This window comes from Loxodonta africana, chromosome 27 (genome assembly GCF_030014295.1).
Source record: "Loxodonta africana isolate mLoxAfr1 chromosome 27, mLoxAfr1.hap2, whole genome shotgun sequence".
Lineage (NCBI taxonomy): Eukaryota > Metazoa > Chordata > Mammalia > Proboscidea > Elephantidae > Loxodonta > Loxodonta africana.
Genome location: NC_087368.1, coordinates 6,210,314 through 6,222,871, shown reverse-complemented (window position 1 = coordinate 6,222,871; position 12,558 = coordinate 6,210,314). Strand labels below are relative to the sequence as shown.

General features: G+C 40.4%; 1 long non-coding RNA gene across 1 annotated transcript in view; it reads left to right on the top strand.

Moving 5' to 3' along the window:
* LOC135228739 (uncharacterized) overlaps window positions 1-12,558 on the top strand; it is a 61,030-nt gene that overhangs the window by 19,439 nt on the left and 29,033 nt on the right. The window contains exon 2 of the long non-coding RNA XR_010319540.1: window positions 2,898-2,999. This is a non-coding gene — a long non-coding RNA (uncharacterized LOC135228739). The remainder of the gene's footprint in view (window positions 1-2,897; window positions 3,000-12,558) is intronic.

The following is a 12,558-nucleotide window of genomic DNA, read 5'->3' as shown; positions in this document are numbered from 1 at the left end:
AATTGATTTCCAAAGTAGTACCATTTTACATTCCCACTAGCAGTGTATAAGTGTTCCAGTCTGTCTACATTTTCTTTAACATTTATTATTTTGTGTTTTTTGGATTAACAGTAGCCTTGTTGGGGTGAGATGGTATCTCATTGTAGTTTTGATTTCCATTTTTATTTTAATGGCACCTGTCAGGATATATTGCCATTGCTGATCAGGTGATATGTCTTTCCAGCTGGTTACTGGAGCATGGGTGTAGGAAGCATTCTTACTGATCTCTGGGTTGGGCACTGTGTGTGTGCACTGCTGGTTTCCCAGTGGTTGGGTTGAGAGTGCATGGGTCAGGTGTCACTGCGTAGGTAGCACAGGAACTTGTGCCAGGAGGGTGGAATGGTGGGCGGGAGAGGGGAGTTTCACTCCTCCGATTGCCAGTCTGGTGGTGGGAGTGGTGGACTGGGTAGCACAGGGGTGGATGGAGTGTCCATGAGCCTCTGGTTGCAGGTCCGACAGCTTAGGACTGTGTGCTGTGGATTGCCAGCTGTGCAAGTTGGCATGAGAATGGACGGGGCAGATGAAAACCTCGGGTTGCAAGTGTGACAGCATGGGGCTGTGTGATGTGGATTGCCAAGTGGCGAAGGGAAGAGAGGCACACTCCTGGGAACTGGGAGGGAAGCGGGGAGCATAGAGAGGGATTGAGGCACTCCCCACAGAGTGCAACCAGTGATCAGGACCAGCTCTGACCAGATGCTGGGAGTGGGCTGTTCAGAGTCTGGTCAAGTGAGGGATCTCTAGTTGCCACTTCAAGGATCCTCCACTCTGGCAGTGCCAGCTGCCCTAATGATCAGAAACTGCTGCTGGTGAGTAGTTCTGCCCTATTTTCTAGCTGAGTCTCTACTCTGTGTTTGCCTGGATCCCTAGGGCTCTCGCCTGCCTTCCTGCACTTTGCTTCCTTAGATATGGTTCATGTTTTGCTCATCTCGTTTTGTTCCATGTTTGTCTACACAGTATCTCTATCTCTTAATGGGGGTTCTGTGAAGTTGCCTTCCTGAGCTCCTCACACAGGAATGTAACTCACTTTGTTTTAAGATGGCCACATGGTGCTGGGCTGGCTGGCAGGACGTCTAAAGTCTGTAAGTCTTGTTTGCTGTTTTCATTCGGTTCTCCTTCCCTTCGGTGTTTGACTCATTTGCTGTTCTGGGTTCCCAGATTGTCATCTGTCTTAGTCATCTAGTGCTACTGTAATAGAAATACCACTAGTGGATGGCTTTAACAAAGAGAAGTTTATTCTGTCCAAGTCCAGTAGGTCAGAAGTCTGAATTCAGGGCGCCAGGTCCAGGGGAAGGCTTTCTGTCTTTGTCATCTCTGGAGGAATGTCCTTGTCATCAGTCGTCCCTTGGTCTGGGAGCATCTGAGTGCAGAAATGTCAGATCCAAAGGACACACTCTGTTCCCAGCACTGCGTTCATGGTGGTGTGAGGTTCCCATGTGTCTCTGCTCACTCCTCTCTCTCATATCTCAAAATAGATTGGCTTAAGACACTATCTAATCTTGCAGATCTCATCAGTATAACTGCCACTACTCCATCTCATTACATCATAGTGATAGGATTTACAACACATAGAAAAATATCATGAAATGACAAAATGGTAGGCAATCACACTATACTGGAAATCATGGCCTAGCCAAGTTCACAGATATTTTGGGGGGACACAGTTCACTCCATGACATCATCTTTATCTGTTTCACTTGGTTTCTTGGTTCTCTGCTGTAGGGGGACAGCATGGTGTGTATGAGTAAGCTGCCATCTTGGGTCATTTCCTACTTCCTTAGGTTTTGTTTCTCTGGGAATATTCTATTTTTTGCCCTCAGTTTTGAAGGACAGTTTTGTCAGATACAGAATTATTAGTTGGCAGTTTTTTTTTTCTTTCATCGTTATAAGTATGTGACCCCACTGCTTTCTGGCCTTCATGGTTTCTGAGGAGAAATTGATACTTAATCTTTTTGAAGATTCTTTGCATGGGATGATTTGCTTCTCTCTTGCTGCTTCAAAACTCTTTATCTTTGGTGCTCATCAGCTTGATTATAATGTGTCTCACTGTGGATCTCTTTAGGTTTATCCTTGGAGTTCATTGTGCTTCTTGCATGCATAAATTCATTACTTTCATCAAATTTGGAAAGTTTTCAGCCATTATTTCTTGAAATATTCTTTCTGTCCCTTTCTTACTTTCTCCTCATTCTGGGATTTCCATAATGTGTATATTGTCTGCATGATGGTGTCCTACAGTTCTGTTAGACTCTGTACATTGTTTTGAAATTCTTTTTTCTATCGGTTTCTCAGATCGAATTATTTCAATTGTCCTGCCTTCAGGTTCACTGATTCTTCCTTCTGCCAGCTCAAATCTGCTGTTGAGCCCCTCTAGTGAATTTTTCATTTCAGTTATTGTACTTTTCTGTTTGCTTCTTTTTTGTGTATATATAATTTATATCTCTAGTGATATTCTCGCTTTGTTTATAGATTGTTTTTCTGATTTCCTTTAGTTCTTTATGTTTTCTTTTAGCTCTTCGAGCATATTTAAAAGAGTTGTTTAAAAGTCTTTATCTAGTAAGTCCAGTATCTTGGCTTTCTTGGGGATGATTTCTGTCACTTTGTTCCTTTGAATGGGCCATTCTCCCTTGTTTCTCTGTATACGTTGTGATTTTTTTAATTGAAAATCAGATATTTGAGTAATATGGTAACTCTTGAAATGAGATTCTCCCCCTTCTACCGGACTTTCCTTTCTTCCTCCATTCCTCTCTCTCTCTCTCTTTGTTTTGTTGTTGAAGTCCATTGGTTTAGTGACTTTCACAAATAATTTTTGCAAAGTCTGAATTACTTGACGTGTGTGTTCACTGAAGTCTCTGTTTCTTTAGGTTGTGCTCAGCTATTGTTCTGACAGAGTCTTCCATGAACACTAGCAGTTGAAAAGAAAAACAAAAAAATGAAAGAAAACAGGAAAAAGAAGCAAAGAAAAGGTAAGCAATGAGAGGAAAAGTCCTCTGTGGTCTTTGCAGATAGGGTCTGTCCTGCAACACTCCTTCAATACTTAGGAAGGTTTACGCTGACCTAGAGATCAACCCCAAGTGAACGTTAAAGGTGTTCTCAGGTCTTTTGTGGGTGAGCATCTTAACCTAGGCGTTTGTATGTCTTTTTAAATTCCTCTGTATACCTGGGTGCTTCTGAATGCCCCAGCTTCCCAAAGAAGCTCTCTTTTTGGCCCCTGACCTTACCCCACAGCTTTCTAATGTGTGTCTGAATCTTCCTGTCTTAGCCCAGGACTTTCAGTGAGCCCGCTACTCCTCCACCTGTACAACCTCTAAGATAGATGATACAGAGACACGCGGTTTGCTTCAGCACTTTAGGTAGCCACTGACAGGTTCAAACAGACAAACATAGTACTTTGTGCATGAGGTTTGGTTTATTCCTTTCAGAATCCAGGACCAGAGTTCCAAGCTGAAAATATGGGTTTCCCCTTCAAGCTGGCTACTGAGCCAGGGCAGGGGAGAGGCATAGGCCAGTAACAGAAAGCCACACAATTTTCCTACCATTTTCTTCACGTTACCCCCTTCTTGATTTAGTGTTTGTTTGATTGCCATGCGCCTCTGACTGTGTACCAGAGTTCTGACAAGGTTAATTCTGACAGATTCTACTTGCTTTTCATGTTTACTTGGTAGTCAGGAGCTTGGAGCTTTTTACTTTACCATCGTGGTGATATCATTCTAGCATTACTATGTTTCATTTGGTTCCCAAGTCTACAATTCATCTCTGTTTCTATGAGCTTAAACTTTTCAAATGGAATTATGACTTAGGTACAGTAAACTGCACAGATCATCAGTATACAGTCTGATGAGCTTTGAAAAATGCAAACAGCATGTAACCCACTATGAAAATAAGGCTATTTCTGTCATATCAGTAATTTCAATTTGCCCCTTTCGAGTTAATTCTACTCCCCCTCCCCACAAGATAATTACCATAGCTTGTTTTTGTCTGCTGTAGAATTTCATAGGAATGGAATCACGCAGCATGTCGTCTTTTATATCAGGCATTTCCTACCTTCTATGAATTTAAACTAAACTTTTCACTTTCTATGGTGCTACCCTTCCCTGCACATTTCATGTGGAGCAACCTGTCTTGAACATGTTTAAATATCATGGGTAAAGAGAGGCCTAACTTTAAAAGTCAGAGAATGGCTTGGTATTTTGGAAATGGGTTTAGTACTTCCTGGTTACATGACCATATGAGTTTTGGCAGTTAAGCTCTCTGAACATCACTCATCGCTTTTTTTTTTTAAACAATTTTTATTGTGCTTTAAGTGAAACTTTACAAATCTAGTCAGTCTGTCACATATAAGCTTATATACACCTTACTCCATACTCCCCCTTACTGTCCCCCTAATGAGTCAGCCCGCTCCCTCGTTCTAGTCTCTCCTTTTGTGACAATTTTGCTAGTTTCTAACCCTCTCTACCCTCCCATCTCCCCTCCAGACAGGAGATGCCAACACAGTCTCAAGTGTCCACCTGATACAAGTAGCTCACTCTTCATCAGCATCTCTCTCCAACCCACTGTCCAGTCCCTTTCATGTCTGATGAGTTGTCTTCGGGAATGGTTCCTGTCCTGGGCCAACAGAAGGTTTGGGAACCATGACCGCCGGGATTCCTCTAGTCTCAGTCAGACCATTAAGTCTGGTCTTTTTATGAGAATTTGGGGTTTGCATCCCACTGTTCTCCTGCTCCCTCAGGGGTTCTCTGTTGTGCTCCCTGACAGGGCAGTCATGGGTTGTGGCTGGGCACCATCTAGTTCTTCTGGTCTCAGGATGATGTAAGTCTCTAGTTCATATGGTCCTTTCTGTCCCTTGGGCTCATAGTCATCATATGACCTTTATGTTCTTCATTTTCCTTTGATCCAGGTGGGTTGATACCGATTGATGCATCTTAGATGGCCGCTTGTTAGCATTTAAGACCCGAGATGCCACATTTCAAAGTGGGATGCAGAATGTTTTCATAATAGAATTATTTTGCCAATTGACTTAGAAGTCCCCTTAAGCCATAGTCCCCAAACCCACACTCTTGCTCCACTGACCTTTAAGGCATTCAGTTTATCCTGGAAACTTCTTTGCTTTTGGTCTAGTCCAGCTGAGCTGACCTTTTGTATATTGAGTATTGTCCTTCCCTTCACCTAAAGCAGTTCTTATCTACTAACTAATCAGTAAGTAACGCTCTCCCACCCTCCCTCCCTCCCCCCCATAACCACAAAAGTATGTGTTCTTTTCAGTTTATACTATTTCTCAAGATCTGTTAATAGTGGTCTTATACAGTATTTGTCCTTTTGCCTCTGAGTAATTTCACTCAGCATAATGCCTTCCAGGTTCCTCCATGTTATGAAATCTTTCGCAGATTCGTCACTGTTCTTTATCGATGCGTAGTATTCCATTGTGTGATTATACCACAATTTATTTAACCATTCATTCGTTGATGGACACCTTGGTTGCTTGCAGCTTTTTGCTATTGTAAACAGAGCAGAGCTGCAGTAAACAGGGGTGTGCATATATCTGTTCGTGTAAAGGCTCTTTTTTCCCTAGGGTATATTCTGAGGAGTGGGATATCTGGGTTGTATGGTAGTTCTATTTCTAACATTTAAGAAAACGCCAGATAGATTTCCAAAGTGGTTGTACCATTTTACATTCCCACCAGCAGTGTGTAACTGTTCCAATCTCTCCGTAGCCTCTCCAACATTTATTATTTTGTGTTTTTTGGATTAATGCCAGCCTTGTTGGTGTGAGATAGAATCTCATCATAGTTTTAATTTGCATTTCTCTAATGGCTAATGATCGAGAGCATTTTCTCATGTATCTGTTAGCTGCCTGAATATCTTCTTTAGTCAGGTGCGTGTTCATATCCTTTGCCCACTTTTTGATTGGGTTGTTTGTCTTTTTGTGGTTGAGTTTTAACAGAATCATATAGATTTTAGAGATCAGGCGCTGGTCGGAGATGTCATAGCTGAAAAAATTTTCCCAATCTGTAGATGGTCTTTTTACTCTTTCGATGAAGTCTTTAGATGAGCATAGGTGTTTGATTTTTAGGAGCTCCCAGTTATCTGGTTTCTCTTCGTCATTTTTGGTAATGTTTTGTATTCTGTTTATGCCTTGTATTAGGGCTCCTAAGGTTGTCCCTATTTTTTCTTCCATGATCTTTATCTTTTTAGTCTTTATGTTTAGGTCTTTGATCCACTTGGAGTTAGTTTTTGTGCATGGTGTGAGGTATGGGTCCTGTTTCATTTTTTTGCAAATGGATATCCAGTTATGCCAGCGCCATTTGTTAAAAAGAGTACCTTTTCCCCAATTAACTGACACTGGGCCTTTGTCAAATATCAGCTGCTCATATGTGGATGGATTTATGTCTGGGTTCTCAATTCTGTTCCATTGGTCTATGTGCCTTTTGTTGTACCAGTACCAGGCTGTTTTGACTACTGTGGCTGTATAATATGTTCTAAAATCGGATAGAATGAGGCCTCCTACTTTCTTCTTCTTTTTCAGTAATGCTTTAATTATCCGGGACTTCTTTCCCTTCCATATGAAGTTGGTGATTTGTTTCTCCATCACATTAAAAAATGTCATTGGAATTTGGATCGGAAATGCATTGTATGTATAGATGGCTTTTGGTAGAAGAGGCATTTTTACTATGTTAATTCTTCCAATCCAGGAGCAAGGTATGTTTTTCCACTTTCGTAGGTCGTTTTTTGTTTCTTGCACTAGTACTTTGTAGTTTTGTTTGTATAGATCTTTTCCATCTTTGGTAAGATTTATTCCTAAGTATTTTATCTTCTTGGGGGCTAATGTGAATGGTATTGATTTGGTGATTTCCTCTTTGATGTTCTTTTTGTTGATGTAGAGGAATCCAAGTGATTTTTGTATGTTTATCTTATAACCTGAGACTCTGCCAAACTCTTGTATTAGTTTCAGTAGATTTCTGGAGGATTCCTTAGGGTTTTCTGTGTATAAGATCATGTCATCTGCAAATAGAGATAATTTTACTTCCTCCTTGCCAATCCGGATGCCGTTTATTTCTTTGTCTAGCCTAATAGCTCTGGCTAGGACCTCTAGCACAATGTTGAATAAGAGCGGTGATAAAGGGCGTCCTTGTCTGGTTCCCATTCTCAAAGGAAGTGCTTTCAGGCTCTCTCCATTTAGAATGATGTTGGCTGTTGGCTTTGTATAGATGCCCTTTATTATGTTGAGGGATTTTCCTTCAATTCCTATTTTGCTGAGCGTTTTTATTATAAATGGGTTTTGGACTTTGTCAAATGTCTTTTCTGCATCAATTGCTAAGATCATGTGGTTTTTGTCTGTTGTTTTATATATATGGTGGATTACATTAATAGTTTTTCTAATATTAAATCAACCTTGCATACCTGGTATAAATCCCAGTTGGTCATGGTGGATTATTTTTTTGATATGTTGTTGAATTCTATTGGCTCGAATTTTGTTGAGGATTTTTGCATCTATTTTCTTTTTTTGTGATGTCTTTATCTGGTTTTGGTATCAGGGATATGGTGGCTTCATAGAATGAGTTAGGTAGTATTCCATCTTTTTCTATGCTTTGAAATACCTTTAGTAGTAGTGGCGTTAACTCTTCTGTGGATGTTTGGTAGAACTCTGCAGTGAAGCCCTCCAGGCCAGGGCTTTTTTTTGTTGGGAGTTTTTTGATTACTGTTTCAATCTCTTTTTTTTGTTATGGGTCTATTTAGTTGTTCTACTTCTGATTGTGTTAGTTTAGGCAGGTAGTGTTTTTCTAGGAATTCATCCATTTCTTCTAGGTTTGCAAATTTGTTAGAGTACAATTTTTGTAATAATCTGATATGATTCTTTTGATTTCATTTGAGTCTGTTGTGATGCGGCCCATCTCGTTTCTTATTCGGGTTATTTGTTTCCTGTATTTCTTTAGTCAGTCTTGCCAATGGTTTATCAATTTTGTTAATTTTTTTCAAAGAACCAGCTTTTGGCTTTGTGTATTCTTTCAATTGGTTCTCTGTTCTCTAATTCATTTAGTTCAGCTCTAATTTTTATTATTTGTTTTCTTCTGGTGCCTGATGGATTCTTTTGTTGCTCACTTTCTATTTGTTCAAGTTGTAGGGACAGTTCTCTGATTTTGGCTCTTTTTTCTTTATGTATGTGTGCATTTATCGATATAACGTGACCTCTGAGCCGTGCTTTTGCTGTGTCCCAGAGGTTTTGATAGGAAGTGTTTTCATTCTCATTGCATTCTATGAATTTCTTTATTCCCTCCTTAATGTCTTCTATACGCCAGTTTTTTCTGAGCAGGGTATTGTTCAGTTTCCAAGTATTTGATTTCTTTTCCCTGGTTTTTCTGTTATTCATTTCCACTTTTATGGCCTTATGGTCTGAGAAGATGCTTTGTAATATTTTGATGTTTTGGATCCTGCACAGGTTTGTTTTATGACCTAATATGTGCTCTATTCTGGAGAATGTTCCATGTGCGCTAGAAAAAAAAGTATACTTTGCAGCAGTTGGGTGGAGTGTTCCGTATAAGTTTATGAGGTCAAATTGGTTGATTGTAGCAATTAGGTCTTCCATGTCTCTGTTGAGCTTCTTACTGGAAGTCCTGTCTTTCTCCGAAAGTGGTGTGTTGAAGTCTCCTGCTGTAATTGTGGAGGTGTCTATCTGACTTTTCAGTTCTGTTAACGTTTGTTTTATGTATCTTGCAGCCCTGTCACTGGGTGCATAAATATTTAATATGGTTATATCTTCCTGGTCAATTGTCCCTTTAGTCATTATGTAGTGTCCTTCTTTATCCTTTGTGGTGGATTTAACTTTAAAGTGTATTTTGTCAGAAATTAATATTGCTACTCCTGCTCTTTTTTGCTTGTTGTTTGCTTGATATATTTTTTTCCATCCTTTGAGTTTTAGTTTGTTTCTGTCTCTAAGTCTAAGGTGTGTCTCTTGTACGTAGCATATAGACGGATCGTGTTTCTTATCCAGTCTGAGGCTCTCTGTCTCTTTATTGGTGCATTTAGTCCGTTTACATTCAGCATAATTATAGATATGTATGTGTTTAGTACTGTGATTTTGATGCCTTTTTTATGTGTTGTTGACAATTTCATTTTTCAATTATTTGTGCTTAGACGTTTTTCTTTGTAAATTGTGTTCCTCCTTTTCATAGTATTTGACTTTATGTTTGCTGAGTCATTATGTTTTTCTTGGTCTTTGTTTTGAGTTATGGAGTTGTTATACCTCTTTGTGGTTACCTTAATATTTACCCGTATTTTTCTAAGTAAAAACCTAACTTGTATTGTTCTATATCGCCTTGTTTCCCTCTCCTTATGGCAGTTCTCTACCACCTGTATTTAGTCCCTCTTTGTGATTATTGTGATCTTTTACATATTGACTTCAGTGATTCCCTGCTTTGAGTGTTTTTTTCTTTTTAAAATTAATCTTAGTTTGTTTTTGTGATTTGTGAGTTGATATCAGAATATTCTGTTTTGTGACTTCGTGTTGTGCTGGTATCTGATATTATTGGTTTTCAGACCAAACAATTTCCTTTAGTATTTCTTGCAGCTTTGGTTTGGTTTTTGCAAATTCTCTAAGCTTGTGTTTATCTGTAAATGTTTTCATTTCGTCTTCATATTTGAGAGAGAATTTTTGCTGGATATATAATCCTTGGCTGGCAGTTTTTCTCCTTCAGTGCTCTGTATATGTCATCCCATTGCCTTCTTGACTGCATGGTTTCTGCTGAGTAGTCTGAACTTATTCTTATTGATTCTCCTTTGTAGGAGACCTTTCTTTTATCCCTGGCTGCTTTTAAAATTTTCTCTTTACTTTGGTTTTGGCAAGTTTGATGATAATATGTCTTAAGGATTTTCTTTTTGGATCAATCTTAAATGGGGTTTGATGAGCATCTTGGATAGATATCCTTTCGTCTTTCATGATGTCAGGGAAGTTTTCTGCCAACAGATATTCAGCTGTTCTCTCTGTATTTTCTGTTATCCGTCCCTGTCCTGGGACTCCAATCACATGCAAGTTATTCTTCCTGATAGAGTCCCACATGATTCTTAGAGTTTCTTCATTTTTTAAAATTCTTTTATCTGATTTTTTTTTCAGCTATATTGGTGTCAATTCCCTTGTTTTCCTGATCCCCTGCCCTGCATTCCAATTGCTCGAGTCTCCTCCTCTGACTTCCTATTGAGTTGTCTAATTCTGTAATTTTGCTGTTAATCTTTTGGATTTCTGAATGCTGTCTCTCTATGGATTCTTGCAGCTTATTAAGTTTTCCACTTTGTTCTTGAATAATCTTTTTGAGTTCTTCAACTGCTTTATCAGTGTGTTCCTTGGCTTTTTGTGTAGATTGCCTTATTTCATTTCTGAGGTCATCCCTGATGTCTTGAAGCATTCTGTAAATTAGTTTTTTACATTCTACATCTGGCAATTCCAGGATTGTATCTTCATTTGGAAAAGATTTTGATTCTTTAGTTTGGGGAGTTGTAGATGCAATCATGGTCTGCTTCTTTATGTTGTTTGATATTGAGTGCTGTCTCCGAGCCATCTCTAAGATAGTGTAGTGTTTTGTTCTATATTTGCCAACTGAGTCTTATCTTCTTTTGTTTTCTTATCTTTCTTTTATTTTAGTGGGTGGGCTCTGCAGCTGTACCTTAGGCCCCCAATGCATGCACCTCTACAGATTGGTAGGTATCACCCTCCTTAGACCCCTAAGGCAGGAGGCTAGGTGGTCTGGGGGGAGCTTCAGCCCTCAGTTCCCTGTTGTGGGTAAGTGAGGGCTCTGTTCAATATGCAAAGATATCAGACCTGGGAAACTTGTCTTTCTAGTAATGGGCTAAAACAATTACAGTGAGATCCCTATCAGAATTGCCTTTGCATTATAATAGCCACCTTGTTCCCTGTAGGGATGAAAGCCCAAGACTGTGGATCACATATGTTTGGCTGGAGCTGGTTATTTGTCTTTAGTCCAATTAGGGAAGGATTTTTGGTCCCTGGGTTTTTTGTAGCTGCTTCTCTCAGGCCAGGAGAATGGGTTAGGAAATGACCAGGAAAAAAAAAGGAAAGAAACAAAAACAGCAGCACACTTCACTCTCTGGCTCAAGAAATTTCAATGTTAATGAAGCCACCTGGGAAGGGGAGGGGAGGGGAGGGGAGGGTTCAGATAAATAGGAGAGAGTAGCACCCTGGAATATAGACAAAGTTACTTATCTTGCTTGGGATTACTGTTTTATCTGAGATTCCCAAGGGGCGTGTTGACTGTGTGTGCTGGGTGGGTAGAGATTGCCCCCGAGGGTCAGGCCCGTGTCCTGTGCTTGCACTGTCTCAGAAGCAGTGGGCAGTTCCTCCGCTCCCAGTCCAAAACCCAGCGCCAATGTTGCCCGGCTGGGACGCTGCACTCCAGGCTCCAAAACTAGTCGATGCCTACTGGTGGCTTCTCCTCCTGTCAGCCACGTGGCTGCGCTGCCTGTGTTCACCGGCTGGGCTTCCCCCGAGGTCACTTCTGGGGGCTAGTGCTGCGTCCCGTGTTTGCGCTGTCTCAGGATGCCGTGCTCAGGTCCCCTGCACCCAGTCCAAAGCCCGGCACCAAGGTTTCCTGACTGGGACGCTGGCTGCAGGCTCCGAAAGGAGTTGTTGCTTCCCTGTGGTTGTTCGTTGTCAGTCTCTGTCACTCAGGTCAACTCTTTAGATCTCTGTTTGATGGTCAGGGTTCGTAGATTGTCATGTATGTGATCGATTCACTTGTTTTTCCGAGGCTTTGTTACAAGAGGGATCCGAGGTAGCTTCTACCTAGTCAGCCATCTTGGCCCCCGCCTCCTCCGTAAACCACTTATCGCTTTTAAAATAGTTGTTGTAATATTTACCTCACAAGAGTTTTTTTATTAGAATAAAATGAAATAATGCATATAAAGTACTCACCACTTGTGAGTACTAAAAAATCATCATTCTCCTTTTAGGCCAACAAGGCTAATAGCAGCAACCAACAAATATTTTGAGTGTTTGTGTGACTAATCAGGTATCCATCAATTACAATGTAATTGTAATTACAATGACTCTGTTGGTTGCTGTTGTTTTTAGGTGCCTCTGAGTTGATCCTGACTCATAGCAACCCTGTGTACAACAGAACGAAACAGTGGCAGGTCCTGCGCCATCCTCACAGTCGGTGTTATGCTCAAGCCCATTGTTGCAGCCACTGTGTCAATCCATCTTGCTGAGGGTTTTCCTCTTTTTCACTGACCCTTTACTTTATGTTGTCCTTCTCCACGGATAGGTCCCTCCTGATAACATGTCCAAATTATGTGAGAAAAAGTCTCACCAACCTTGCTTCTAATGAGCATTCTGTGTGTACTTCTTGTAAGACAGATTTGTTTGTTCTTCCGGCAACTCATGGTATTTTCAATATTCTTCACCAACGCTATAATTCAAATGTACCAATTCTTCTTCCGTCTTCCTTAATTATTGTCCAGCTTTCATGGGCATATGAGGCAATTGAAAACATCATGGCTTGAGTCAGGCGCACCTTAGTT